This window comes from Thunnus maccoyii, chromosome 2 (assembly GCF_910596095.1).
Source record: "Thunnus maccoyii chromosome 2, fThuMac1.1, whole genome shotgun sequence".
NCBI classification, from domain to species: Eukaryota; Metazoa; Chordata; class Actinopteri; order Scombriformes; family Scombridae; genus Thunnus; species Thunnus maccoyii.
Window position 1 is genome coordinate 1,702,359 of NC_056534.1, and position 6,024 is coordinate 1,708,382.

Genomic DNA, 6,024 nt, shown 5'->3' on the forward strand with positions numbered 1-6,024 from the left:
AAAGACACATATTTTCTCCAGTGGTTTCCTACAGAAGCACGTTAACAAAAGACAAAAAAAAACTGGAGACATTTTGTTGTTGTGACTTCTGTATCCTGTAATTTCGACTTTACTTCATCATTATAAAATTTTATCGCTTAAATCTGTGATGTCTGTGTTGTAATTATCTCATAATTATGTCTCCAGGCAGGTGAATGCAGTGAGAGCACTTCTATTATCTGTAGATAGTTCTGGTTTCATTTGTCCTGGTTTTATTTACATCCGTCTCTGAGGAAGTAAAAGTTAAAGTGTGTATAAATCCAGTTTTCGTCTCTTCTTCCCGCCTGCAGACGTGTCAGGATGAAGCATCAGAGTTGGCTCAGGAGGAACTGGATGTGGGCGGCCGGCGGGGCCTTCGTCACCGTCCACGTGGCCACGTGGCTGATGCAGAGAGCCATGAGGACCGCCGTTCGCTCCGAGACGGCGCTCAAACAGAAACCAGCCGAGGACTGACCTTCATTCATCACGTGGGTTTTTCTTTACTGTTGGAAAGACAGAAAACAGAGACGGACTGTGAACGACACAGCGACTCGTTAACATTCAAAGATACGGGATCCACCGACCGCTGCGTCCTCGTGATGCTGACAGAGAAAATTAAAATGTGAACGACATAACTGCAGTAAAAAAAAAGCTGCTTTGTTGGACGGTTGTTGTGTTTTCACCTTTTTTAATTTACTGGACGTTTTAGTCAACACACTGAGTTGAGATGTGCCGACATCATATTTTCACGCTGCGATTATGGTTGGTAAAAATATCACAGTAAGCAGTAACATCACAATAATAATCAGTGTTTCCTGAAACTGTACTATTAGTGCTAAAATATATTTAAAGTTACTTCACACCGTCTGTATGTTGCAGCTTCGTTGGACAGTTTAAATGCAGCTCAGTGTCTCATAGATTCCTCACATCCACTGTCCTGATGATATTGATTTCTGGAATTGATTACTTTGTATTAATCTGCTGAGTGTTAACAGTTAAAGTCATATTTTAAAAGGCAGACACATTAATAAACGTACACAGACGCTCGGCTCTTACAGGCCAGTTGTGACGAAACAACATCAACCTGCTGATGAAGGAATGTGTTGGTGATATTGATCCCGTCAGAATGTTTCACTGCGATATGTTTAGTAGAAACAGTAAACTGGCATCTCTATTATCAGAATATCAATTAATAAACCAAAAGTCAAAGGTATCAATCAGTGAAACAAGAACATGTTCAGTTTGAAACTCTTGATGAGAAATTATTTTGATCAATAAAACAAAAAATCTTTGATGAAGCTGTGAAGTTTTTTTGCCAAAATGTCCCTCATTGGTGTCTCAGTAGAAACAGTTTTAACAGTTTAACAGATAAATATTTAGATATTCTATATTTTTCTTCTCATCATAAAACCAGATGTGCAGACTGTGTTTGTTCATCTCTCAATACTTCAGACTTCTATCTGTTAAATATGTGTTAACATGTTAGTCTTTAACACCCTGGAATATATTTATAAAATGTAACTGTTTATAGGAAGATGTTGTGTTTTTGTTTTCAATAGTAAGTTAAAAGATATTCAAGGAAATTTTAATAGATGCAACATAAAAATTCGTACAAAATTGTAAAGTAAAAAACATCTTTGAGCAAATTTCAGATTCCTAAAAATGTTTTAGGACGATATTATATTTAGTTTATTATGTGTATTTTTCAGGGAACCAGATGTAACTACTAACTTATTTCCATCTGCAGTTCTGACACAAAACACTAATACAAATAACAATCAATACAAAACAAGTTGAAAGATTCCCCACAGACCCGAACAAACCCTCCTCTGCCCCTCCCGACCAACACTTCATCACATAAACAATCATAGACGCAGGACAAAATATAAAAGAATATAAACTACTAGTCCTCTAGTAGACTGATTACATCATCAAACAGTTAATGAAGCTCTTCTGTTTGCTTTTAAACCAGTGCAGTGACGTAAAGGAAGGAAAAAGTCAGTAGAGGTCAATGTGTGGAAAAACTCTTCAGCGACCTTTTGAACTGTTGAACAGTCTCCTGGTTTAAAGGAGCTCTTACATCAGCGAGACCCTCTTTAAATACACTTCCTGTTTCTGCACCGTGAGGTCAGGGTGAGAAGATGAAGATGTTCAGGTTTGTTATCAGAAGTAACAAAATCGATATTAATCTTCTGGAAGTTGGTGATGGAGGTGAAAAAAGCTCAAACGACTGGGCTGAAACTCGTGTGAGATCTGTGGAGGGTGAGAGAGGAACGAAAAACATGTTTCCATCTCTGAACACTTAGAAATCCACCATGAAATCCAGCGTGTAACTTTGTTTTCTACAGATCAGATTACTGTTGAAGGTCCACCAGAACTTTCTTATCGGCATCAGGAAGTGACAACAGTGGAAGAAGCATTCAGACCCTTTACTGCAGTAAAAGTACCAATACAGCAATATAGAAATACTCCATTAGAAGTAAATGTACTACAATAAAAGTACATAAATATTATGAGCTTGATGTAGTTAAAGTATTGCAGTAAAAGTACATAAGTATTATGAGCTTGATGTAGTTAAAGTATTGCAGTAAAAGTACATAAATATTATGAGCTTGATGTACTTAAAGTATTGCAGTAAAAGTACATAAGTATTATGAGCTTGATGTAGTTAAAGTATTGCAGTAAAAGTAGTGGTTTGGTCCCTCTGACTGATATATTATTATATATGACATCATTAGATTATTAATAGTGAAGCATCAGTGTTAGAGCAGCATGTTACTGTTGTAGCTGCTGGAGGTGGAGCTAGTTTACACTACTTTATATACAGTTAGCTAGTTTAGTCCAGTGGTTCCCAACCTAGGGGTCGGGCCCCTCCAAAGGGTCAGCAGATAAATCTGAGGGGTCGTGAGATGATTAATGGGAGAGGAAAGAAGAAAAAACAAAGTTCTGATACACAAATCTGTTTTCAGTTTTTGGACTTTTTCTCTAATCTTTGATTTTTGCTGAAATATTGGATCATTTGAACATTTATTGAAATGAAAGCATGTGAGAAGTTTAGAGGGAAAAATCACTATTTGGTGGAGTTGTTAACAACTCATAGACATGTGAAATGTGACCCCGACTACACACTGCTTTTTGTAAGACGTCAAAAGCCAAAAAGGTTGGAAACCACTGGTTTCATCTTTAACAATGTGTTGTATTTTAAAAGCTTGTTATATTATCCATTGTGTCAAATCTTCATCTGAAAAGTAACTAAAGCTGTCAAATAAATGTAGTGGAGTAGAAAGTACAATATTTCCCTCTGAAATGTAGAAAGTAGCATCACATGGAAAAACTCAAGTACAAATACCTCAAAACTGTACTTAAGAACAATACTTGTACTTGTAAATGTACTTAGTCACTTTCCACCACTAGAAACTGAAAACTGAGTTTGTCTCATGACTTCAAGAAAAAATCACACATTAATGACGATATAAAACTGTTCTGAGCTGCTGATCCTGCTCTATGACGAGGTGTCTTTGAGTCAGATGCTCCCAGTTCAGCTGCTGAGTCCAGACTGACCCTGAACATCCTCAGATGAGACCAAACTAACAGTATGTTCATGTACAAGGTTCAAGGTTCAAGGTTCCACTGAAGCTCTCTGTTGTTTAGAGAGTCCCTGCAGTGTTTCGGCTGCAGTTGATGAGTAGTTGCAGTGATCTGATCTCCCTGTAGAGGGAGCAGTCTGCTGTGTTTCACTCATCACTGAGAAACCAAAGATCTCAAACATTTCTGCTGTCCTGTGAACAGTTACATTCATGTGGTGCCTTCAAAAAGAATACTCATATCTTTACCAAATAAATAAGTCTTGTTTTCAGACCAACAGACTTTATTTATTTGTGTTACCAGATGAATTTTGGAACATCAAGAGAAGTTTAGAGAAAGAGAATGACACTGTGTGTTGTCGCTATGCTGCCTGCATATAACTGGTGTCTTTCTATCTTTGTGAGGACATTTCTGCTGGTCCTCACAGCTTCAAAGGGCTGGTTCAGTGTTTCTAGTGTGTCTTAAACCAGCAGTCAGGTGTCCATATGAACAGTGAAAGAGGTTTTCCTCGCTGTAATCATTCCTCCTGTTCATACTGGATATTAAAAGATCCTTCAAATGTGCTTTCAATGGAAGTGATGGAGGCCAAAATCAACAGGCCCTGCTACAGTGGTCAGTGGGTGTCTGCTCCAAGAATCAGCATGCCACGTTTGACTGATCTGGATAGGGCCCGTGCGATAGGGCAACTTCAAGCTGGTGTTCCGCAAAACCAAGTTGCGGCATTATTTGGAGTGAGCCCTAGTACCATCTCCAAAGTAAAGGCCAAGTTCCATATAACGGGGGATGTCAGAGACAGGCCGTGAAGTGGGCGTCCCAAGAAGACAACACCCCAAGAGGACCATTTCCTCACCCTGTCAGTACTTAGGTACCGTAGGCTGTCTTCTACAGATTTGCAGTCAAGGTTTGCAGGACAATATGGCCGACAGCTCTCTGCCCAGACAATCTGGAACAGACTGCACGCAGCCAATCTCCGGTTTCATAGAGCTGCCAGGAGGCCTGCCATGACTGCCCTAAACCATCAGGTCTGTTGCGTTGGTGTCGGCAACACGTGCACTGGAACCTGAACATGTGGAGGAACATTATGTTCAGCGATGAGTCCAGATTCTGCTTACGGCAGTTGGATCGTAGGGTCAAAGTGTGGAGAAGACGCGGAGAACGCTATGCTGATTGCTGCACCGATAGAGTAACATCTTTTGGTGGAGGCAGTGTGATGGTGTGGGACGGCATCTCCCTCACTAGGAAAACGAGGCTTGTCATCATTGGAGGCAATCTCAATGCAGAGAGATATCGAGATGAGATTCTGCAACCAGTGGCAATCCCATATCTCCACAGTCTGGGACCGAACTCTATCCTCCAAGAACTACCTCCAGAATTTGGGAGTTTAGACGATGGAATGGCCTGCCAGCAGTCCTGACCTCAACCCCATTGAACACTTGTGGGATCAGCTTGGGCATGCTGTTCGTGCCAGAGTGAACAACACAACCATGTTGGCTGACTTGCGACAAATGCTGGTTGAAGAATGGGATACCATCCCACAGCAGTGTGTGACCAGGCTGGTGACCAGCAAGAGGAGGAGATGCCAGGCTGTTGTGGCTGTGTATGGTTCTTCCACACGCTACTGAGGCTCCTGTTTGTTCAATTAATAAATTGTTAAATTGCCAACATGTCTTGTTTCCTCAATCTTCAATCATCCAATCCACCAAACACCAAACAAGAGTTAATGGCAGAATAAGCTGCTGGCATTGGCAGAGAAGATTTGGCAAATTTTTCATGGGTGCAACCCACATACTCAGCTCTGCTGCTCATCCTACAAATGCATGTTCCTTACAAATGTGGCTCCATTTAAAAGGGAAATAAATAGGCTTTCCAACGGTATAATATTTATTGCCAAGAAGCATCGTTACAACAAAGAAATAATCTACCAAACACAAATTTCCTTACTTTTTGTGCTACGTTTACATCACACAACAACACAATAATCAAAAAACAAACAAAAGAAACAAAAATAATAGGCAGCCAGACACAATCAACAGAAAAATGATTGTCTGTGAAGTAACAGTCAGTGATCGCATAACTGAAAATATGTAATTTATTAAACAAAACATTTTCAAATAAGTCAAATGAAGAGAATATGATGAGAATAAATATTTACAAGTAAATTATTCCAATCAGGAGTTTCAGCTTTTTTAGCAACTTCCTTAGAAAGAAAGAGGATCTGATCAAAGCGTCTAAGTGAGTAACATGAAGTATAAAGAACAAAAAAATTGAACGTCTGAATGAATGTCTTCATCAAATTGCATCATAATCCATCTGAAAGTTGTGGAGACTTTTAACTTTGAACCACACATGTCAACCTCATGGTGGCACTGGAGGAAAAGTCAAACATTACCGGAGTCTGTAGGATTCATCCAGCGGGGAACA